Source organism: Bombus impatiens, unplaced genomic scaffold, assembly GCF_000188095.3.
Source record: "Bombus impatiens unplaced genomic scaffold, BIMP_2.2 scf_0135, whole genome shotgun sequence".
NCBI lineage: Eukaryota > Metazoa > Arthropoda > Insecta > Hymenoptera > Apidae > Bombus > Bombus impatiens.
This window is the reverse complement of record NT_176554.1, coordinates 548,729-574,512: the sequence shown is the minus strand read 5'-3', so window position 1 is coordinate 574,512 and position 25,784 is coordinate 548,729. Positions and strand designations below refer to the sequence as shown.

The 25,784-nt window shown below is 42.5% G+C and overlaps 1 protein-coding gene and 1 long non-coding RNA gene across 7 annotated transcripts in view; both read right to left on the bottom strand.

Moving 5' to 3' along the window:
• The window catches only part of LOC100747554 (CUGBP Elav-like family member 4), a 548,998-nt gene that overhangs the window by 328,055 nt on the left and 195,159 nt on the right, over window positions 1-25,784 (bottom strand). The gene's annotated exons all lie outside the window — the stretch shown is intronic.
• LOC105680330 overlaps window positions 25,259-25,784 on the bottom strand; it is a 26,542-nt gene continuing 26,016 nt past the window's right edge. The window contains exon 5 of the long non-coding RNA XR_001102035.2: window positions 25,259-25,268. This is a non-coding gene — a long non-coding RNA (uncharacterized LOC105680330). The remainder of the gene's footprint in view (window positions 25,269-25,784) is intronic.

The window sequence follows — 25,784 nt, the reverse complement described above, 5'->3', positions numbered from 1 at the left end:
CGAAGATATGTGAAAAATCGTTCTCGAAGTCTCCGGGCTTTTATTATTTATCGGCCGTACCGTTTGTTCGCGTTGGGACCGGAAACAAAATTCCTTGACCATTTCCGTCGAACCTGGGCTTGCACGGGTATGGTATTCCTCGGTTCGAACCTCGTACCAAAGCTTTTACTTGTTTTCAGTCGGAACGAACGTTCCAACTCCAAAGGGTAATATCTTCGTCTCTTTGTAATTAGTTTACCAAATGAAAATTTATATCGTGTTTCATTTCCCCTCTGACTTCTTTCGACTTTATTTTATTCGTAAAAACTCAAGACCGTCGGACTTTTCTCTTTCTCGTGTGTTCTACTTGGCCGTGTAGTTCCGCCAAGTCTGAAAATTAAGCTTTTTCGTCATTTGCGAGAGTTGGTCGGAACAACACTGATAAAGACAAGAACTTAAGTGATTAAGCTGTACGAAAGGAAAGCCTCAGCGGTTTGGTGGTTTGCATTAACGGTCTTGACTGTAGGAAAGTGGGACGTATTTCACGGGGAATTGCTGTCTACATCGACCATTGAGTAAGAAATAAAGCTACAGCAATGGGCATTATACCCATGCTTTCGGTTCAATTACAAGCTGGTAGTCAAGTTGTTAACATTTCTACGCGTTTCATTAAATCACCTTTTCACACCGCAAAATATATTCCTCATCGTTGTATTTTCATCGGCGCGTTATAGATCGTATTTTTTTCGGCCGAACCGATGCGTATAAATTCTCCAAATACTTCATAGTACTTCCATACGTGTACAAGCAGCCCGAAGCTTGCGTATGAATAAAATATGTATGCTAGAAATTTGCAATTTTTCGTTCGATCGAAACTATTTGAATATTAAAGTCGCCTCGTGGATTCGTTTACGATACGCGAGCCTAAGTTTTAAAGTAAATGATACGAAGCGAAAAACAAGAGTAGTAAGTAAACGTAAAGTAGTAAGTAGTAGCAGAGTATCGACAATACGTACAGGAAAAAAAAGAAAAGAATAGAGAAAGGAAAACGATAACACGATCTCGATTTTCATGGAGATTTCATAACGTAACACACGGTTGAGCGTGGTGAGAATTGTACACGCGCGTATCCGTATACGCTATCTCATGCAAAGGAACTCGAACGAAAGCTTTCTTCTCGGTGACGCCGACGGGGCAATACCTAGTTCCCCGCTAACCCGAGTTCTTTTCAATCCGGCAAGAGGAAGAGTTCAAAGGGAGGAATATAAGGCTGAGGTGTAGGAGGGGAACCGCTTCACGACCGTTCGTTATCAGGATGTGAGAATCGCACGGGTGGGCATGGATAAGCCGGCTGCACAATGAGGTAGAATGTAGATCGTCGAAGTCGGGGGTGGAGGATACGAGCAAAGAGGACTACGAAGAGAGGTGAAGTCGGACATAGGAAAGGAGAGAAAGGGAGAAGGAGAGAAGCGGAAGAAGGTAGAGATGGAGAGGCTCGAGCGCAGAAACGACGGTAGGAAGGGCCAACGGCGAAGTGCAGTTAGGGGGCGATCAGGATACAGAGAGGTCTGCGGCACCCGCGGCTACTCTTCTCTGTCTGGGCTTCATCCGGGAAGCTTTGCATGGAAATGCCGCCGCTGAATAACCCACCGCCGCTAACTTCAGCACAATGGTCGTCACATTATGTTGCGTCAGAAAGCACCAACGCCGGAGAAGCGAGCTTCACCAACGCGGCCCCCTACACATCTCCGCGTCTCGTTCTCCGTCACTTTCTCGCGTTCTGTCTCTATAATTCCATGCCTTTCCTCTTCTCGTATCGTTCCTTCCTTCTCCGCGTTGTAGCTCACTATCTGCCTACGCCACAGAGCTTCAACGGCATCCTCCGCGCGTTTCTCCTGAACGCGTGTGAAAAGGAGTCGTTCGAGAGAAGCTGGGACCAGTTAGAATACGTTACGCTATCGTCATCTATTGTAAGTAAGTAATACGCAAGAAGGAGACCGTGAAGAATTCACGCTGCGTTCCCGCGTATCTTGATCGAACGAGGCAACGCGCGTCTCATTTACGCGCTTATTATCAGTCGTACGTAGAACTGAAACGGCAAATGCTTGATAGATTCTTGCTTGGAACTTCTTTCTAGCCGTATAGAATTCTTTTTTCGGTATTATAATCTTAGCTCAACACGCATCGATACATTTTTAGCGAAGTGCCTTGATATCTCGAAACTTTCCATTTTCGTAATATACCGTATTTATATCGAATAGGTACGAAAGTTCCCGAATTTATAGACGTCGATCAAACTGTCGAATAAGGCGACGATTCCATTCCATTTCAAAGAACAGCGTGTTTTAAATTCGGAAAATCGTTTCATCGTATCTCCGATGAAAAATATTTGCAAGCGATAGGTCGTGGTTCGTTTGTACAGTGATATTCTTGACACCGGGAAAAACGAATTAGTACTAATTCCGCGAGAGACCCTCCGGGTGTGTCACGTAGTACCAAAAGGGAGGGAATCGTCTAGGAATAACAGCGATTACTCACAGGGAACGTGCGACTTGATACAAGAGCCATTCCTCTGGCAGCTCCTCCTCCGATAGTTCGTCTTAACCGCCGCGGGCGCATGGGGCTCGGAGAGTTAATTGCAGAGCTTTGTCTGAGTCGCGGTGATACATGCAAGGGTACCTTCTCTCTTGCCGTGAAGGGTGTCGTCGAGGGTCGATAACGTCGTCTCGAGATGAAACTGTCGTGCCTGCTGACGCGCGTTTAAATGGGTCAACTTGATACGATTCGGTTTAGTATTTCCTTTCGAAATTTCAACACGCGACAAGTCGCGACAACGGGTGTAAGGAGTGTCGCCCGGACCACGAACTCTCTCCAAGTTCAGGTAAAAGTCGTTTGAGAAGAATGATCAACTGCGACGCTGGAAAAATTATGGCGGATGTTCGATCGTAAATGTTCCTACGCGTCAAGTTATATTTATATGTGAAACAATTTAGATGGAAATGCACTATGCGCGTCGTCTATCGTTCACGGTTACGAATTGTGAGCGTACCTCGAAACAAAAAACGGAAAGTTAACGATACAACACTGACGTTGACAAAGTAGCAATATCTAGTAGTGGCGTGTGTGCAGATTGATAGGATAACCTTCCTGCGAGATATAGAGTGCCATAAATACGACACCGAGTTGAAACTTTGCATCTCGAAACATGCAAAGCGATGCAAAAAGCTCGCAACAAAGAACACGGGTGTAGCCGTCCATCCCTATCGTGGACGAGTCGTACCGGTTTGAAAAGAACACCAAGCAAAACGTACGTAATGGTGGCCGCCTTTCGCAATAGGGGGTTGGATTCATTCGTGACTTTAGCAAGTTAATCAGTACTCTTTTGCAAGAGTTACAGCTCTACTACTAGTTGGAGCCTGGATCTTAGCGGGCTCGTACAATGGGACATAACTTTGCATAGGACACGTACACGTAACAAGTAACAACTAAAGCACTCCGTGGAGTCGCTGTATAACTTGTCTCTCTTTCTCTCTCTCTCTCTCTCTCTCTCTCTCCCGAACTCTCTCGAACTCTCTCCCGAACTCTCTGGACCAGAATGCGGAGAAAGGAGAGGAGAAGGAAAAGCCAAGAGAGAAGAGAACTAAGGTCGAGGAGTGCTCTCCGAGCGTGCATATGTATCCATTATGCAAATTTCACACCCATTATAATAAGCGAAGCCCTTGGCATACCTTAGAGACTACCGCCTAGAACTGCCAACATTACCGCAACACGGCGACATGGTCCAAGAGGACAAATTCAATTAGGACTCGGACGATAAGTTTGCAGCTGAGTCAACCGGCTGAATCGTTTCGACTGGTGCCACGGTGTCGTAACTTGGGATCGACTTACGAGGGTTCCGGAGAGACGAGCGTTGCATGAGAATGACTCCTGGTTCGGCTGAAATTTGCGTTCCTTCGTACTTATTGCCACTTTAAGTTTCTTAAACGTGCTGAATTATCCATCGAAGTTAAGCGTTTATTTCCAACTCGAGAACAGACTGGATTTTAGAATACGTTTGAATACGTCGTTCGATCGACCAAGAATCCGTTATCGCAGTCCCTAATAGGGAAAGTTTATCGTGTAATTTTCATGATGCATCAATTACCTGCAAATTTATGGGGAAAAATTACGATTAAATTACCGGTGACCACAAGGTTGAGTTCGTGCTGCCGCGTTACGACCACTAGACGTTTACTAAGCCCTTCGTGTCTAAGATTAATCGTGTCTGGATGGTGTCCACCTTAGATCCGTGTCGTTCATTTATCCCTTCCGAATGTATAGTTCCATCCCTCTTAAGTACCCTTTCTTACGAAGATTCTCATTACTTAAGGCACCGCATTACCATATTGATTTCCCGTGGGAACAATTTCCGAAAGTTCCTCGTATCCATCCTCTTTCTTCATTAGGGGATAATACGGTTGCTAGCTTCTTCGAATAATTTGAATTCGTTCGACTCTAATTCCAGCGCAACAATTATTAACCAATCGTTATACCTATTATACCAATCGCACGGTTATCCAATATTTTTCTTCGCCGTATCACAGATCTGGCACAGCGGCAAACTCCAAGGAATTTCAATAAATCCGTACAACGGTTTTGCATCAACGCGTTATGGATTTGTACAGCGAAAGGCATTATCGCCTACTATCTTCTCGTACGTTCGTAGCTTTCTTTCTTTGTGTACCGCTATTTCGACCGAACAGGTTAAAGAACTTGACAATCAGAGAACAAGGGGACGAATCGAATGGTGAGGGTCACTGTGTGGGAGGGAGACCAGCAGCTATATAGCGACAAATACTTTGTTCTGGCCGGCTTCCTACCCGCCTACTTCCAATAAAAAGAAACAAAAACCTATTGTTGGCCATTCTGTGGGTGGTGGACTGGCTGGGTGATCCATCAGGGCTCGAATAGGAAAGGCTTGGGGGTAACAGGGAATGGAACACACCGAAGCCTGCCTGCCTGACTGGATGGGGGTGAGTAATTAACCAGGCTTGCCTACCCTCTGCTTCTACTGGTCTGTCTGTTTGCACTGGAACCTTATGTACCACGGAATAACGGTTGAATCCTGCTTGCATGGACAATATATCTAGCTGACCGCTTAAACACGAATATTACTTGTATCTTTTTCTTAATGTCAATACCTGTAACGATTGGTGGTAATGCTCGAATTTCTCTAATTCTATGTACTCGGATGTGGTCGTTTTAATATTCAATTGCTTTACCCTGCTCGTTATTTTGACATTCTTGCTCTCAAGTATGTATCGTCAAGTTAGCTTTCCATTCCTTTCTTTGCAATTCCCGTTCTTTTCTTCGCAGAAGTAAGAATATAGTCTATATTGTACATTCAAGGAAATCAGTATTTCTTAACAAGACGTATTTTACGTTTGAAACAAACCGATATTCTATCCGAATACTATCTTTGTTGAAAATGACAACGTGAGTTCGCGCTCGCCGTCTATATGCAGATGCGATAGTTACGATAAATAGTAACTAGAAGATAGTTCTAGATATAATCGATAGGTTTAATCGATAGGTTTAAGATACTTTTTTTCTTTTTTTAGCCAGTCCATGCAAGAAAGTGCGGTAAAGGTCGTTCAGCTCAGAACGGTGTGACAGATTTATCCGAAGAATAAACTAATAGCTATTGCGCGTCCTATCTTTAAATAAACAAATACCAACGATCTTTATGCTGCAAATATGAATACGCGTCATTCAGAAATAGATAGAACGGTTGATCCGTAATATCGAGTGAAACTATAGTAAACGCAAATTCGATCCTTCATCACGAATACTAATGTCAAATTGCTACCACGGAGAGCCGTTAATCATAGCTAGAGGTGGAACTCTGCTCGTTGCTGGTGCGAAGTTATCTGCAGCATGTTGGCCATTAAATTCAATTTACATATAAATCCAAATTATTCTATCGCAGTGTTACTCCTGTAATCGTAATTATGTAATATAATTATACACTGCTACGATACATAACAAACACAAACAGATCATGTCGAAGCAATTATGTACAATAATTATATCTACCACTTTGTCCTTTCGTTACACACATTTTCTTATATTCCACGAGTTCTAGCATATCTTTACTTGGTAATGATTTGCAAAGTCTTTGAATTTGTCATTTGTCGAATTTCTTTTTATGCAGTCACATCAGACACATGTTACAGGAAAATTTTGAATCGCGAAGAAAGCCATTAACTTCCAATCGATATCGTTTATCGCGATGAACGTAGAAAGCGAATGAAATTAATGGTAGAAACATGTTACATATATCGTAAAAGAAGAAAAGAGGTGGACCAAGAAACAAAAAGCACTTTAGTCTGTCTCGCGAGGTATGAAGGTTGCGGAGGCGTGAAGTAGACCGGATTTGTAGAGGCACGGACTAGAAAACGGCGAAGATGGCAGCAACGGCGTCTGCTGGCAATAGCGAATGTTTCGAGGGTGAAGGCAGTGATGATGGATTGTCCTTTGCGTGTAAATATTTCACACTACACTCATCACAATTTTCACTTCCGTTCGGCTCGGCACCGAAATAACTTCGCGTCGAGTCTTGAAATTCGGCCACTCCTTTTTCTCTTCTTTTATTTCGTTTCTCTACTCGTGGCATAGACTTAAATCGAGATAAGATGCGAATTTAATCGTCCACAATGTGTTACGACATCACATTCGTGTACTGTCGACGTATATTCCGCAACTTCTTACACAGGCTACTATTTAGATTTTCGGACCTCTCAAATTTCTCTGGCCGAAGTTGGGTTTTTAATAGATCTGTGATCTTGCTTTGAATCGCATAATAAATCTCATCCACGTGTTTATCGTTATTATCGTTATGTCGAATAAAATGAAATGTCGATGACGATGAAATCTCATGAAAACAACAAATCATAGTTGAATCAACGAAAGTACACTCATGTAGTAATACATCTCTCATACGGTCAAATGACATGGTCGAAACCATAAATTCTACAGAGTATCGAGCCTCTAGATCGTGAATCCTCTCGCGATGTGGCTGTGATCCAAACAGTTTTCGTCTTATCCACAGTTGGACCTTCTTCCTTCTTCCCCTTCCTCCTTTAATCCCTGTCTCCTTCTTTAATCCATCAATGGCACGATGAAAGGCACACGGAGATACGAAGAAATCTAATACCAAAATGGATTTAGTCGTTATAGGATACGGCCACTGGAAAAATAAGTACGGCGAATGGGCGGGATCTAGCTAAATCCATCATCTCGACTGCCGCCGCTGCCATTTCCTTGACAGCGCATCGAAATGCAGTTTAAAACGTAACGCAGCCGCATCGTCGGAACGTGAGCGATAACGAACGGACTGTAAGAAGACCGGAAGCATCGGCGAATGCACGTAATTATACACAGCAGACTGGAAATTACGTGCTCCGCAGTATTTTCCGTTGCACGACCGGAAAATCGTCTGACACTCCTTTTTACGCTACACGCTAAATTCTCAGATATCTATACCGTTGAATATTACATTTTTTAACTAAAATAATTTGAAAGAGCAATAATACGTAAATAGAGCTAAATTGTAGATTAATTATAGCCGTTAGAAGAGCAGAAATTATATAAATTGTTCGAACCGATTGAAAAATCAAACAGATAATTAGCCTAGATCTGATATCATTGTCTTTCGCGATGCAGTGTTACCGCTGTTTTTACGATCGTCTCATAGAATGAGAAGGTATTTCGCGGCTGTTTCACGTGTACGCGGCATCTTATCGAGTAACAATGAGGTTTGGCCTGCGCCTGACAGCTGACAAGAAAAAGAAGGAAGGAATACAGTCGAAGAAAATGCGTTCGTGACGAGAGAAAGAAGAATTCTCGAAAGTAGAGATTGCGAGCGAACTAGAGTGAAACAGGGACCCTTTGATACACCATTGCAAAGCCGTCTTTCGCGGACGTGCAGACATCCTATTTACATTTATACCCACCTTCCGGTCTCGATGGGGCCTGAGGATGTCGTGGAACTCAGGGTGGAACAGGGATGAGAGTGTATCTATAGGAGCGAATCGAGCGGAGAACGCTGGATATATCCAGACACTGAAATTTTCGCTTCGATGCTTTCAACAATAACGCATCGTACATCTTCCACGGAGGGACGAGCAATATTTCAAGCGACTGCGGGTTACGTGTATAGGGTTACGTACATGCGCCTCTATAAGGACTGCCAGGGTGCCATAGACGCGCAAATGCCAAGAGAAAGCCAGTCCTGTGTTTGTATCTAACGCGATTGCTCGCGTGCGTGCAAATGCGACACCGATGCTTCGAATTTTTGTGAAACTTGTCACGCGCTTGTTTTATCAACGATCTATACAAGCTAAATATGCAGGCTAATGTTGAAATGTGATTCGTTTTAAGCGAACTACTGTGTATATGAAGTTGTTCAAACAACGCGAGTTTGAACAACGCGGATATTTTTCTCGGTCAATATTGTAGGAGCTTTCGCGGAAAGGTATATACTATGTACGTAGTCCGTGCAGTAAACCGAGACTTTGCAACAAACTAGGCGGCTAACGAATCAAGTCTGTAAAAGAAAAACGCGAATCGTCGTTGCTAAAAGCCGATCAGGCAATTATACTCATATTACTGTCATTGTCGTGAGATCAGTCGTGCGTGGTTATTACATACATATATGTACATGTATATTTAAGTTTTTAGAAAGTCGAAAATTATACGCGGGTTTTCCGTTATGCGGACTATTTGTATCTCTAATCCACGTGTTGTTCGAGGATCAACTGTACTTCAATGGTTAATAATATGTTTGGTAGCAAATTAAGAAAATAATGTATCATGTACCTTCCGAAATGCTCGCAACATTACGCTGTTATAATTAGAAGGCAGTAAGGATGTTACGCTCGTATTAAGTAGATACAGTTACTTGCGTAAAAATGGTGCAGTATCTCGTAAAACGTGGCGGCTTTCGAATGCCTTTGTAAGTAGATACGCTTTTAATTCTATGACAGCTCACGGTTCTTTGTAACGTTGCCGAGCATAAAATGTAAATTCACGGCCTGGTAAGCTCTCGATCTCAACCATGAAGTTTTTACATTGAAATAATTAGCAGGGTTAAATCTTAATCGCTACAAAGGAGAATACGATAAAGAATATTTACGTCAAAGTTGCGTTTAAATATCACCGTTATGTATTACAAAAGATTGGTACGTTGTTGAATATCGGACGTCGATATCCTATACGTCGTGATATTTATATCAATTTTAATTATACTTTTCGTAACTAGAGGTTAATTTCCACCAAATCAAATTACATATAAAACAAAGCCAATTATCGAACACCGCAATTAAAGCATATCATATACCGAAATTTCAACATTCACTATCATTTGCTGTAATTAAATTAAATTAAATTTTCTACCGCTCCTAGGTAGGAGCTACTACACAATATATATGCGACGTATGCGCATACTTATACAATATGTCTATTTATATTATACGCGACTGAGCATGTTGGAAGTATGTCCATTAATTAAGGGTAGTGCATAGTAGAATAAAATGGTGTTCGTTTGAGTTACAATTTAGCCTAATTTCGAATAAATATAACAACTCCCTCCTTACAAGTCAGCGACTTTTAATCGAAACGTCTTCGAGCGTAAATACGAAACGATTTTAGTGCACAAATTCGAGGGACAAGGAATGACTGAGGAAGGAAGGATAGAAGGGATTATTGGAGATTACTTCTGAACTTCGTCCGATTGTCAATACTCGTCCTCGTTTTACGGTGACGCCGCGATAACCCTTAATAAATGTCTCTCGGCCGAAAAACCTGCGGGGCCAAAGAAACACGAACGGAGGGATCAGCGAAGAGATATATTGCCCCGCGTAAATCCTCAATAAACCGTTACTGAGCCTGGCAATAAAACGAAACGGCGCCGTCACGCCGTTGCAATTATCGTTGCTTCAGTGTCATGGAACGCCACTCGATAGTGGTTGAACTTAACACTATTCCACTTGTACGTAACGCGAATTCATCGTTATGAACCTAATAAAGTTTTTACCTTCGTAGGTGATAAGCGTTACGACATTCCGTAGTTAATGCTAAATACTCGCATCAGCATGAATTTTCACGTACAAGATACAGGCTAAAACGCTTCGCACGTATTGATTGTTAATCATTTCTGTTTCCAGAGCACACCGTGGCGACTAATTTTGAGGAACTAAGTTACGTTCCAAAATCCGCGGGAATCGAATCTATGTAACTTAATCTATGTAACTTATTGAAATAACCTGGAACTGTTACAAATGTTTACATCGTAACAAAAATAATAAATAGTCTTTCATTCTTATTTCTTATTTTAACGAAATATATATACTTTATTATAATATATTATGTAGCTTACTTATTAATGTACATGTAATAATATCGACATAACTATACGAAACAAAGAACGATATCCAGATCGAATGAGAAGCTATTTTATAAGAACGAGGTAGAAATATTTTTGTCGAATTATCGAAATCCCTTTACCGAGTGATACAAGCGTGCGTGCCTCGAAGCAACAAGGGTGAGCATTATCACAAGCGCGGAGAACAGCGGAACCGGTAAATTTATATTGCCGGCAAATGCAAAAAGGTTTTATTAGCTTTTTACGCGCGGATAGGTTATGTCTTGCGCCACCTCTCGTCGTTAATCTTTGGAGTTTCGTGAGGATAGCGAGTAGACAAGCAGGGGCGAGCCTGCAGTGTACGTCGGCACGCGACGAGTCCGCCTATCTAGCCCATGTTTCAGTCACTGGGTTCCTTTCTTTTTCTCGTCTCGAGTGGAAAAAGAAGAAAGCCTACGATAAAGCTTCTAAATAATTGCGGCTGACCTTTCGGCCACATTTCTCTAATATTTCAAGTCCCCGCTGCCAAATTACGGACTGCGGTTTGCCGACCGTCCGATCCAAAGAAAAACCGTATATCGTGACAGCCAAAAGTTCCCTCGCGTTTCGACCTTGCTCTCTTCCTCTCCCTACGTAACTTTATTATGGTATTTCAACGTATCGTGACACCCCCCTGCGAACAGAATGGTCAGATAAACGATAAATGATAACACTGTCACAATTTTTAAGCCCCGATTTTCGTCCCATTGTCGAAATGAACGTGGCAAAGTTACATTTTAGTCATACTCCCAAACGTAGATACGTGTTGTACATTTACACTAAAACGAATATAGGAAAATCTAAAAGACACTACACGATAAAACGAATTTTCCACAGAGAAAATTTGGCGAATTTAAAGGATATTCTGTGAAAAATAAATATTTGGCGGTAAATGTTACGTCGAGTCGAGCTAAAAGCGTCCAAGATAATCCAATGTTCAATTTGAAAGAAAAGTCATTTGGAAGTTACACATGCATATTTAACAGTTTAACGCCGGCGAGGTCGAGCCTGCTGTGGCGCGCCGGTTCATCCGACAGGGAAAGAAGACGGAAAGGCGCGATTGCCGTCGATGCACAGGTTAAGTGCTTTTAGCGACAAAAAAGTAAGACAGCCGGTGGCGTAAAAGCCACGATGTTATCGGCAAAGGTTGAGCAACGTGAGGGTAGAAAGGTGAAGCATGAATATTCAACTAGCCGCAACCGTTAAACACTTCCGTTACTCTTGACGCTTCTCGATGAATCGAACGGTACTGCTATTGCGCCTTCTTCGACCTTATGGCCGCTATTCCAAGACAACCGATAATTATCAAAACGTTCAAATGTCACAGCGCAGTGACATCGCAAATGAAACGCAGAATATCGTCCGCAGAGCCGACACGTCGCGTGATATGTCAATTTGTTGTAATTTTAGAAACTATTCGAATACTTTCAGAAGAATTTTAGAACACGAGTGGATAAAAAATGAATTGTCAGAAAGGTATCCATAACTGTATCCATAATGGCGAATGTCTCTAACTATACATAAAATAATAATTCATGATGCAGTAGCGAACGTTTTGTTAACGATCGTAGCCGTAGAATTCAGGACTACGCACAGTTTTATAATACGCCAATCGTTATCGAGGAACGGAAAGAAACTGTGAATTCTATATTGATTCTTGAAAACTGGCAGTTTCTCTGACAATACATGAAACTGAAAATGCATACTCAGATATTACTCTGAAAAATAACGAGTGAAACTAGTGTAACTTTAATCGTTCTCGATAATGACTTAAAATTGTTGGATCGACGCGCTAATCGAACAATATAAAACAGATGTCGCTGTTCGTGAATTGGAGAATGATAGAAATATCTTGCCGAGTGAAAAGGTAAAACGTGGCGAATATGTACACCCATCGTATCTCATGATGGCGTAATAGTTGGCGAACGCAGAGCATACTCGCAACGCGCGTCAATGAAGTAGAATCGAGACAGGGACGATGCGAAATATCTATAAAATCCTAAATCCGTATGATGGATACCGTCCGGGGGTTCGGGAAACGATTGGTAATCGGTGGGCGCGTAGGCGCGCGCTGCAGGTACAGCGGCAGCATCTGCGCATACATCAGGCTCGATTTGACACGGCTCGCGAATCGAAGTGCCAGATTTTCAAGGGGAATTTGTAAATTTCCCGTGTTCTGGCCGCCTGTACGTCGCGCCGTCAGCGTGGCCTCGCATAAACACGTTACGTCATCCACACTGTTCACAGCCGGCGTGCCCGTTTGTTCCCATTAACGATTGAAGTTGGCCCGATCGCGACAGATGGGTGCGACGTGACCGTACACCACAGCCACATTCCACGAAATCCATGAAATATTTAACCGCATTATTGATTCCCTCCGTGGTCCACGAGAGTGCTCCTCGTCGTAAATTCATTAGCCGTGAAGTTCGCTGTTCGACCCGCACGCGAGCGCCCAAGCCACGCGTTTCCCGACAATTATCGAATTCTGCGATATATCCTTTCGGTTTCTCTACGGTCTATGAGTGTCGTTACAAGTAACGGCACGTATACTGGGCCCGGTGAACCCGGTAATGTTTGTAGAAACCTCCGGTAATTGCCACCGCATTAAAGTTATCGATTTATCGTTACGATTCGGTTTCTGACAGATTTATTAATTAGACTGCCGTTCTAGCTTCCATCGTACTCGTTTACTGGTACTATTTCCAGTATTTCTAGTCCATGCCTCTCGCGTGTCCTTGCTTTTCGTAAGTATTCGGATGCGCCGGAAAACATCACATAGCAATATCCGTCGAACAAACAATTTGTAACAAATTGCCATAAACTTTCCCAGTTCGATACTGGTATATTTTTAAAGTTTTAAAGATTAGGTACCGTTGTCATTTTTGAGCCATCCATCGTAGAAAACGTTCTTGTCAAAAATATTTGGTCCTCGTTAGTACGTTGATTCCGTGTTTAATAAAAAAAACGTACGCAGAGCGCGCTATACGAATAAATGAAATGCTTTTTGGTTGTGACGTGTGACTTTTTAATTAGGTCAAGCCAGAACAATTTGTCGCTGAAAATCGCATTATAAAAAGAAACGGTCATGAGGGACGGTGATTCAAAGGAAGACGGAAAGAAGAATGAGCAGCGAGAAAGAGGGCAACAGGGGTGGACTCGTAAATGTAGGTAGCTGCGAGAGAGTGTCTTGTTCGCAGGGCACATAAAATATCAGTCGGAAGATTACTATCGTCCCTTGATCCCCCACTGGTTCCTCCACATCCGCGCCTTCTGCCGCGCTAGTTTTTACCGGGAATATATGCACCAACCGTCGCTTTGTTACTTCTCTCCCTTTTTTGCTTGGCTTCCTTTCGTCCAGCGACTGCGTCCACCAAACGACCCTTCTTCTACCTACAACTAGCCCCTCGAGCCATTTCTACGACCTACCGCCATCCGGTTATATCGTTCTACTATTCCTGGACACAAGCAGTGCCTGCAAGTTGCATTAGTAACAGCGAATTATCAATGAATGCTGTCGCGCGCGCATTTGCACCGCAGCTTTATTTCTATGATTCGTGTTCGACCGTGAATACATTGCGATACCAGTGAATCGAAATCGTGCTCGTATAACACGTTTCCAATGCGAACGTAATTAGTCCAACGTTATATTATGTAACACATCGAACAATTGCTTTCCTCGTTTCGGTTTCAATTAGGATTTCGTTCAATTGTTTCGTTTAATAGGTAGGTACATTTCAGTTTGCCAAATATTAACCGAATTTGGTATTACATTTTTATCAAAATGTTTATTTCGATTTAAATGTAATATTTTTTCATCTGAATTTATCAAATCAAAAGCACGTTACAGACTGTGTAGGTAACAACAACTATCACGTAGAATCAGCTGTCACCAGACATACCAGTGTCGTAATCAGTACGTCACGCCACTAGGCGTTGTCCATGCCCATTACTTTTTAGTAAAATAAAAATTCCGTTAGCTCGTAACACGACACTTTCAGCCACGTACATAAATTACTTTGAAACATTAGTTACCAAAGTTCTACGTACATTGTAACGTACGTCACGCGCGAGAGAGTTAATAATGCAAAGCAAGTTGGTCTTATGCTCGCTTCGCTTCACTTGTAAACCACTGACATGTAATTCTCCGTGCTCCCTGCTCTACATCTTTACCACGGTACTTTATGATTCTTTTTTACATCACAAGAAAACTGCCTGAAAGTGCAAGAGTTCAAAGGACGCGTAATTTATTACGTAGCTGTTAGTACGCCCCTTATCGTTGAATCTATTAATGCGGAACAAATGTAACGCGGCGAATACATCCATACAACTTTACCTTTCGACCAACTAGATACGTTGGCCCTAGGTCAAACTTTATAAAGTCTCGCTCAAATACTCTGCGACAAATATTAAAGTACTCGATAGCGGTAGGTGGTGGTCGTCAGAGAAATTGGAAAACGCAGTTGAACTCGCAAGAAATGTCAGACATTTAAAAGAGAAAACGGAGGAGAGACAATAGACTGTTTTGTTTGCGGCAACACGGTCTCGACTATTTGTATCCTGTCTGGGTTAAATATCGATTAATTCGCTGGGTCGTTTCCCTTGCCCATCCTCGTTCTAGTTGTCATACGATAGACGTTTCATAATTTAGTTGCTCTGCTTGATACGACGTGCGAAGAGTTGTCATTTGGAGATAGACAGGTTGAAGGAAGACCTCCAGGCTAATGATAGTAAACGCTGTAAATAACTTAGTCAATTATATAATTGCAATGATCTACTTTATTTCAAAAATTCCCTATTGCGAACTCAAATACTTGAACGTATCGCTGAAGATTATTCTTTAGACAATGATGTTATACGAGCCAAAAACTTGACTATAATTAAAAAATAGCATCGAAAATTTTGTCGTAAAAAAACGTCGGCGTGGTTAACGAGAAAGTGGGCGAATTGCTTGTGCCAGAGAGATTCAACCGCGAAAAGTGGTTATTACTTTGGTCACGAAGATAGAATGGCCAGCAAAGTAGAAACGGCGTGACACTGCGACGACATCGTTGCAAGGGTAAGGGGACTCGATTTTCTTGATCGAGTTTCGAGATTGGTGCATGTATCCCGAAATAGACCTCTTCAGTCAACGTACCATCTATTCCAACGATCCGCTTTGACTCCTGTTGACTCGGCATTATGCTACCTACGAACTGGACTCTTCTTCCGGCCGACCAAACATTGCCTCTTATTACTTTCATTACTTTTTGCCGTGACTCGCTTCAAGTGCTCGCACGTCCATTTTTTAATCCGCCGTGAATCGAGCAGCGCTGTACTCGCTAGAGACTATATTAAGCTCGTAATTCTTGCAAAGTGAAAGGCTAGGAGAGCCACTGCAGTACCTTGTAAGCTGCCTTCCTGGCAAAAGAGTAAATTTCCTCTTTTCCTCGGCTAAGTGTGTAGTTTGCAACGATTAGACTCCTGCCACCAGACCAATATACGTCAATTATCTTTACAGCTGTGTTAACGTCGACACGTCATTTCAATCGGTTTATTTTCTCGCAAGAGATTTCAAAAACGTAATCACAGAATTTATTCGTCTTATTCGCCTTGATTTATTATCGTTATTTTCGTATATTATATGTATATATATATATATATATATATTAGTAGTTCGCGCAGTTTGCAGTCTATTCTTTATCTTCTTCTTCGGAAGGTTAGACTTAATTACGCCCCTTTATACTTTACATCGAAACGCGATAGCAAGAAAATCCTCGGATTCCTCGTTTTGTTGGAACAGTGGAAGAAACGAAGTCTCAACCTTCCGAAACTGTCGCATTTCACGTTAGCTCGATAGGACAGGCGAATGGCATAGTCAGGCAACCAGCAAACCACCTTTATTTCACGTCAACGTGAACGCAGTAAAGTAAACCGTTATTGGCTGGTAGGAATCGTAGCGTTAACGTGCTACGATACTTTAACGTACGGTCAGCCAGTCGGTGTTTCAGTTGGCATCGTAGTAACGGCGTTCGACGACAGTACAAATCGAAGCGAAGTAAGCTCGAATGCCGTGTGTAGGTGATACCGAAGCGAGAACGAGGCGCGAGGCATTCCAATAAGTGGATTGACTCCGGCATGCTCTACAGCCACCCTTTTCTTCCGATAACGCCCTGGAACCAGCGACGGGTCCAACCAGGGATCAACGGGGAAAAAAGCGAAAATCCCAATGGTGGAGTTGCACCGATTTTATACTTCTACGAATCGTATTTACAGTTTATCAGGTTGGGAACGTTTCGTAAAAAATTCAGGCGACGTCTTTCTTCGAATTTCCTGCACAGAAATCGCGCTCCATTCGACTTTATACACTTATTTCCTCGCTGATCGTCACGTTTCGCTCGTTCCCTTCTTAACTCTGCGTTCACCTCTTCGATTTTATCGAAAAAGTTGAGCGTACTGTGTAAGGTTTCACGTTTTCTGAAGGTTTAGCCGAATGACCGTCTATATACGAACGAAGCTCTTTTCATTCTATTCTCTGTAAGTCTTTCTGATACCTCAAATTAATAAATATTACGAGTATCCATAAATAAAAGTATATCGAACGGAAATATTTATTTTCAACGATCGCAAATATCACGTACGAAAGTTCATTTGTAGAAAAACGTTGTTTCCAGAAAAATTCTATCGATTATCTTATTCCAGAAATTGTACGCGACATTGCACCCTTACTCGACCCTCTACTTACACGGTAAAGCGTGGTTGATAGACTAGGCCTCTATATTCTACGATGTTCCAACCTTTCGCGGAGGGTTTCAGCGCATCGCTCAGGCTTACGCCTCGCAACGACCTTATTAGACATCCCTGATTTGTGCCCTCCGGTAAATGCTCGGCATTTCCTAGTAGGTCGAGAATTTGCTCGTGGATCGACGATGTGTTCTCTCACGGTGCGCTTCAAAGAAATCCGCACGTAAGATTCGTGCGGCCCGACTAATCTTACGTATTCACGTTCGAGACACGAAATTAGGTTTTGCATGCCAAACTGTCTGGCCCTCGTACTTCCTACACGTGTTATGCAAATCCGAAGATTATACGAAATAACAGAACACCGCCTCGACACGTTCACGACAACCTCAAGAAACACCTTTTCACGCCCTTGTATCGGATGTTCTACCTACAGAGGAAAAAAAGAGAAAGAAGGTAAGTAAAAAACGATGGGAGTTTCGTTCGAAATCGAGACGAATACGCGTAACGAATTCAATCGATGGCATACACCGAGCTAGGTAGAATTTTAAAATTGAATCGAGCCCGGTATCGTATTTTTTGTACGAACGAACACGAAGGTTGCAGGAAAAATTTATACGGCTGCGTTATCAATGAATTACCACCGGGTTCGGGAAAAATACAAAACTGGAATTGGACACCGCGCAGAAGAAGAGAAAAGGAAGTAAAGGCCATTGTTATTGTTAATTCGTTCTTTCTCGTTCGGCAACCAGATACCATTACGAAAATATAATTTCACGGTTTCGGAGAGGAGCGAGCGACCGAGAACGTTAGAATCGTGTTTTTCGCATCTCGATCGAATGAAACGTTCGCATTATCGGTTGGTCTCGGTGACAAGGTACACTTGATTATTTTGGATGGTGGAGGCGCTCGCGTGCCACCCTCTCGTAGGTTTGCACGGTTCGTTCAGATGCGAGAGGACACGCGTCGCGCTCGCGTACCTCTGATCGACTAGGTTGCTCTGTTTGAACGCAGCGAGATACATACGTACGCGCGTTACGTGGACGCGCGTATATTTCACCGCGCGGAAGAAAGAGACGCGACGAGAGCGGGACAGGGAAATGGTAGAGCAAGTTAGGAGGATGCATTAGGGAAATGTTTGTACGTGCAAATTCGGGTTGTCCCCCGGTGCACGGTTTTTGATACCGAGCGATCGTTCACGCATTCCGCCGCTGCATCCTGCTGGGCCTGGCTGACTGCTGCTCGGCAGTTGCAGTTGCGGTTGACGGCTCCACAATGCAGCCAAATGCGGCACACGTTGCAATCTCCACTGCGGTACCGCGAATTTTAGTATCCGCTCAGTCGGCTGAATGTGCGTGCGACTTGACGAAAGAAAGAGAATCGCTCGATCTCTCGAAGATTGATCGAGGTCTGTGCCTTTCTCTAATATATACGTGTTGAGGGAAAACTGCGTCAAACCGAAACCTGTCTGCCCTTCTCTCTGTTTTGCTCTACAGGAATTGATTCTATGTTCGCGTGTAGAAAGTACTATGCGGTTCTACGATCTACACCTACAACGCTAAATTAAACCGTAACCGTAACTGACTCCACCGAAACAGATACGCGTATACCAAACGTTTATCCTATTCTATCCTATTTCATAGTACAGTAGAATTTTTCTTTTCCGATATTTTTCAAAAAAAATTTTTTCTCTGTATTTCTAATCTATCGCAGTTTGAATATATTAATTAAATTCTTGTATTATTTGCAACTCGGGAATATATAAGTTAACATCATATTTTTAAAGCTATTATTTTACTTTATATAGCAAATACTGTGTTAATCGTTAGAAATAAAATTTTCGATCGCGCGATCTGTATATAACCCCAGAGAAATCAGGAAACGATGTTCGAAAATAAAACGAGCACGACTTTTTGTATTAAACCTGGCCTGAGGTTTATTAGAGTGACGTTAACTTATGGACGACAGGCGCGCACGATGCAACGCTCGACGTTTCATTAACGTTTTCAGGTCTCCGCTTCTAATCAATCGCACCAATGCACTCCTCTTTCCTCTTGCAACTCAACGAAACGTACATGCGGCAACGTGTAATGCGGTTTCGAACTGCGCCTGTGGTTTCGGGTGTTGAACAACAAATCCGATGGGACTTGGAGAGTATTTCGAGTTTGGCTGCCACTCCTCTGCCTTCCGAGTTTGCCGAGAGTTTTATAATTAAATGTTCGTTGCTGGCATTCTTTCATCGGTCGAATTTATCGCTAAGCGATATCCGCGACACTTTGTCGTTCAACCGAGTGAGTCAACAAGGCTTCGTTTCTTCGCTACATTTAAAACAGGTGAAAGCAAGATTCGACGTAAACTAGGTGAGAATCAATTTACGATCATTCGCTATACTATTATGTATCGTACTTTATCTAATCGCCACCAAGAGAGAGCAAACGCGTGATATTCCATATGGATAAAGAAGAAGACTTCGAGCGCACGAAATATCGAACGCTTAACTCGTTGGATAATATAGTCGGCTTCATTTTCCGGATAAGTTCGGCTAATCTTACAAAGAAATTTTCGATCGGCCGGTTTCTCTCGTCTCAGCCGGAGGAGTTGCCACCGCCGTATCGAAGACAAAGGCGGTCTCGTAAAAAAAGGAAGGAATTCCATTAACGACGTATTTCTTTTCTCATTGTTCCGCTTCTCGATTGCTTCGGACTCGCCGAGGTTTTAATTAAAAGTTTCTCATTACTCCCGTTGTTTGGAGGCAAACCCGTCGCCGGGCTTTACGTTTCAGACAGTAACGAGCCCTGTTTACGATACTGTCTAACGGCTAAAGTAGTTTCTCCTAGAAACGTAGCATGGAACAAAAATCCATGCGCAGTCGGGACATTAACATCGGCGGCGTTCTAATAATTGCGCGTCACTTGCCCTACTTTTGTTCCCGTTCTCTCATCGTCGTAGAAGAAACACACGATATACCAAGTGGATTAAACGGCGTATAAAAACGTTGCTCCGAATCCAGCGTTGAAACGAAAATATAGAATGAACGACGTCTACATTCGACTCCTAAATGCAGAGTCAAAGTGATCGTTCCTTCCATTTTCTTCCTTTATCATTTCCACTCGAAACTCTTGGCATTCTTTCTTTATTTTCATTTTCTTTCAATCTTTTTTTCTTCTTTCAATTTCTTCTTTCTTTTATCTGATATGCTCGTACTCGTTGACATATTCGATTTGTACGCGTACAAGGCGAGTTATCGTTGCTTTTTCGCCGACTCGAATAGGAATGATATTGCATTGCAGGGAAACCAGCGTAGATTGGGTTCATTAGCGGGTGGACATCAATTTTTCCAGTAATCAGTAATAAAGCCAGGATTTAAACGAACTGCCGGTACGAATGGTGGGACTTGAGGGGAGAACGGCCGTCGACCGGTCTGTTAAATGAAACAAAGCCGTTACAACGAATGGGTATTCATCCGCGGTACGATTGGACGAGGTGAAGGGGTTGGGAGAGAGAGTGCTTCGCCGAATGGAACAGAGAGAGCAGAAAAAGTTGGAGCGAGGAGGAGAAACCGGGAGACGGTGCAGAACGGTTGGTAAATTAAAATTGTTTCTCCATTTGAAATAGAAACATTCCGACACCGAGGTGGTTACCCGAGCCAGAGACGACGATTCCTTTCCCGTTATCGTTCCGAACCCAACACACTATGCATCCGTACCTCGTGAATGTAGACAGGTTCCTTCAACACTCCGCTTGTGTCTACTAACATATTTAAAGTAGATACCGGCACAGCGAAACGAATAAATTACCTTTCAAAAAACCAAATTCACTTGTCCTAAAAACCAAGAGGAAATGGATTTTAATTTTTGAACAAAAAGGTCGGAAGAAATTTCCGTGTTGATTGAATTTTTATAAGAGTTTTATCGTTGAAACGCGTTCTCCGATCTCGTTTCCGAAGAGAGCGAAAAAATACCAAGTTTTCGCATACTTATGAGCAAATGCCGTATTCGTAACGCGCGTCGTTGAAAAAAGAGCATTCGAAATTTCGGCAGTGCAACATTAAAACAATTAATCGTCGTAATTGTACCGTTTCGTGGAACAAGAAAATTACGTATACAATTAGCGAAGTTAGCACGAAACTGGTGCGAATGCGTTGTTATTCAAACAGGGTAGTACCACGAACGTATCAAAGAACGCAACGGTGGAAAACGTTTAATGACTTGTGGAAACGGAAACGCTAATCGAAACGGAACTTTTGAAATATTAGCGCGATCTCGTGGAAATTTTTATCTTTTATCTTTTTTGCCGTTTTGTCTTTCTCAACTTTCGTTACTACGAATCATAAAATTGGCAGACGAACTCAAGGAATTTAACTAACGTTTCGTTACTCGACGCGAGACTATGTAATCGCGCACGTTTTTCCGATAAAAATCCCACATGATCGGCGACGACGACTTCGCGCCGTCCGTTTCAGAATTAAAAACTACCACGTCCATTGAAGTATAGCGTAATTGCGAAATCCTGCTGCTCTTCGTATTCCACGCGATGCGTAACTGCGGATTTCAAGGTAACATTTTCTCCTGAAACAAAGTCGGCGTGCACGAAAAGTTTCGTCGTCTGTGCCTGAGAGATAGAAAAAAAGCTTTTCCTGCGGCAATGGTAACCTAGCGAATCGAATGGAGAGGCGAGATCAGCGTAAAATAAGTTAGCAGAGCCGTCCGGATCCCAAACCTGCCTACCCTTTCTCTTACTTTTCCCCGCTAGCACGTAGGCTTCTCTCCCTCATAGACCTCTCTTTCTCCCTCGTACGACCCTAGCGGAAAGCTTCAGGAACGCTCACTGGAAGCCAGATCGCCTACGGTTTTTGCAGAAACGACCTCGGTATTTCTGCCCGAGTGAAATTAACGATCACAGAACACCACCGTGTTGTACCTTCGGCCACATTCGGATAAAGCAAAGGAGTTTATGGCTTACATGCACACATTCGCCTAGGTAATACGTGTCCTTTCTTTGTCTCTTTTCTCTGTTTCTATCATTTTCTTTTTCTTTCGGTTCGCCAACCATATTTTTCCAGAATGTCTAGGCATTCTCGATCGCGTTCGATATAAATCAACGTGTACACGGAAAAATTTCCTTTGCTTTGCAAACAGTCGTATTACGCGCAGGAAATACGTTTTACATCTCTAATTTCAAATTCCACAAGTGATTTCAATGCAATTTGGGAGCCAATCCCGATGTTATTTATTAAAAGTCGCGTTGAAAATGGTTACGATAAAACAAACGACGTGTCAACGCATGGAATCCTAATAAACACGCTTAAGCGATACGATATTGCAACCAAAGTACACGTTCTTTATTAGATATGTTAAAGTAAACACGTCGTCACTGATGCAAAATTACTACAAATATAGGGTCCCGTGCAGTGTACGAACGTGGTCATTAAGATAAAGTGCTTCCGTGTAATTTGATTGCAAGCACCGCCCGAAATTGGCATGAAGCCACCTCGCGACATCTGCTTCGTTCTTTGCCTTTCTTCGGCTAAAGAATATTGAAAATAACTACCTTTTAGTTTTTATCCGATGCCGTGTAATAGCACGTCCGCCAAATAACTTACCTGAAACAGAAAAATGTTTGCGATTAATAGCTTGCAACGTAAATGTAGAATTGTCCTTGTAAACAAATATTACAATACCACCAACTAAATTTAACATGCAAGTTTAATCTTTAACAACGAAATCAAGATGTAAAACAAGCTATAAATTTTGAACGAGCCAATTTGCCACTGTCCGTGTAATGCTTGATCTTAGTTACTAGATATTCGAATATTTCGTCACGTTTATCCCTTACTGGCTATAAAAGGTAACTTATACGTTAAATACTCAGTATTTGCAACTAGAATTTATTGCGACGCGATTTACACGATTTAATCTCGTTATGGCAGGTTGGCTCTGCCTGGGACAGTTAGGCTCGCTGCCTCGTTGTTCGCGTTATCACGGACGATTTTATAGAAAAAATTTGAGCGCCAGTACCGAAGCACTCTTCGGATCGCTCGCCTTTCCGACTAGTCAGCTAGAGCGAACTTTAAGGGAGGTTTAACAAAATCGACCCTCGAGCTCGGTTTGTATAATAGCTTGGCGAAACTGTGGAAAAGAGCTACTTTCTGTTCGATTTTGAAGATCTTGGAATATGTTGTAAAATTCAACATTTTCAACGACTTCTTCCTGTAGCCATAATTTCAAAGATATTCGCAGAAAATTATTGATATCGCTACAGTGACTTCTGGCTAGAATTATGTATCTGTGGCAGCATATGGGTCGATATTGGTTGCCGATCGTCAACCGCTTATCTCTTGTTCATAAGCGAAAGTCGGGCGAGCTTAAAGGCCCTATCGTGCACAATTGCATATGCGAGGCTGCAAGAAATATCTGTCATAACGTATAACTCGATTAAAAGTGAGTATCATCGATATATTGGACTTGAGTCTCGATTAAATATTTCAATCCGGTCACCACGGGGCGGGAGGCAACGCTTGCGTAGAATTAATTATAGGAAATTAATTATAGAAATAGTAGGAGAATGAATAATTGAAATATGAATATGAAAGGTGAAGGACGTTGTAAACATAAAGTTCGCAAACGCAAGCCGCCAAGAAATCGTCTCGTAATTCGTGCTACGATGGCTAGACACGTTTTCTCGATTAAGATCCTTAGATCGGCGACCGTCGGTCTTCCAACACGACCACCACCTGTCCGGCTCTTCGATCGATGACCGATTAGCAATTTTTCCGACTGGCACGCGACGTTTCGCTTGGCACGACATTCTTTGGCAATTAAGAAAGCTTTTCAGGCCATTAATTAAGGATAACCATTAATTAATATATATCGCCGTATGAGGCCGCGTTCTATATTCGAAAAGAAATCAGAGCATAGTAACGATAACTACGTTGAAAAAGAATCGAATGATCCCTGGACGCACTTTGTCGTCATTAGCAGAACGCCGGTGATACGCGCCACCGCACGTGTCCGATCGATCTTTCTATCTCTTTCCTCTTTTATCTGTCGGAGTAGCGGGACGAGGGGTATCCACGTAGAAAAATTGCATGTAACGAATCGTGGCGCCTGTATGATCGCGTTTCCGATCACGTTTCCGCGGTATTGAATCATCCAATTAGTGTCGTCGCGGGAGCGAGAAATACACGGATGACACCAGATGGTCCCTACGTGAGAACGGGATTGTCAATATGTCTTCGACGACGGAAATTTTCATGCGTGCACCGAGAAATGTGTATGGAAGAACCAACGACAGATATCTTTCTGCTTAAATTCAATTTTTTTGATACGGTCCGCCTTCTTATTTAGATGCACAAGTGATCGATAAAAACGCGACTACAGAAACGTTTACGTTCACTGAACCGTATCATTTTACCGTTCTGATTATTAGCGATGCTTTTATGTAGTATTTCGCAATTCATTTAAAACCCATTTAACGAACGATGAGATTGAAGTCGATGTTTTCATATCTAATAGAAATCTAGCAAGTATCGAATTTACGATCTATCATTATTCTTTTTCGTTGTAGTTGTGCTTGATATATAAATAAATCACATCTATAATTGTATTATACTAAATAAAATGATACATTAAAACTTGCTCGTATACGTAAAATGCCCATAAGCACGTGATCGATCATATTTAGTGATACCGATATAATGGTACACCACGGAACCAGGCGAATTGCAAGATAAATTTTCCATCTTCGGTGACTCATAAATACCACGTATCTATCAGTCATTTCCGGATTGCGGAGGAAACGGCTATCCTTTTCGTCTGCAGACAAGTCATGCGACGAAATGCCACAAACCTGTATCCGTGCTAAATCACGTTGAAGTGCCGGCCAAAATTATGTTGAGTTTTATGTAACACGCGTAGAAAGAAAGATAAAAAGAAAGAGAAGAAAAACAAGGAGACCTTTCCCCTTACTATTCTATTGGAAAAATATTATGATGGTACTTTCAGCCAAAAATTCTGCAATGCGGTGCTCTACACGAAAAAGATATCCTATGATGATCGCCGAGGAATTCCATGGTCGATTGAAAATTTTCTAGAGAACAGCCATTTGCCAACAAAGAATATCATCCATGCATCTTGGGTCCGTGGTTCAACGATAGGCCTCTAATAAATAAGCCGCGTAATAAATCGACGAGCAAAAGGGGCACTGCTAGGTCAAAAAGGGGGTTAGTTCCCTGTCGTATAAAATATTCGCCAATTCATTTCGGCTAGCACACATAATTAAAGCACCATGTGTGCAGGAGGTCTGCTATAAATCTCCGGGATCAGCAATAACGTCGGAGACTTGGCCGTTGCCGTCGGTGGCGCGGATGATGGTGATGGTGGTAGTGGTGGTGGCAGCGATGGAGGTGGCTCGGGGTGCCTACAATTCGTCGGTTGGTCCAGTGAAGAACGGTCTGGCATCAAGTCGCGAGAAATTATGTGAATGTTCTCGCCCTATACCAAGACGGGGACGGAGACCGAGGGTTGTCCTCGCAGCAGAGCCAGGAACTAGGAACCTATAGCCAAGGCTGAGATGTCTAGACCTGGCTGTGCTCTACACTTTGCACGCCGTAGGTATTCGAACCGATTTGCGAGGATTCGCTCGACAA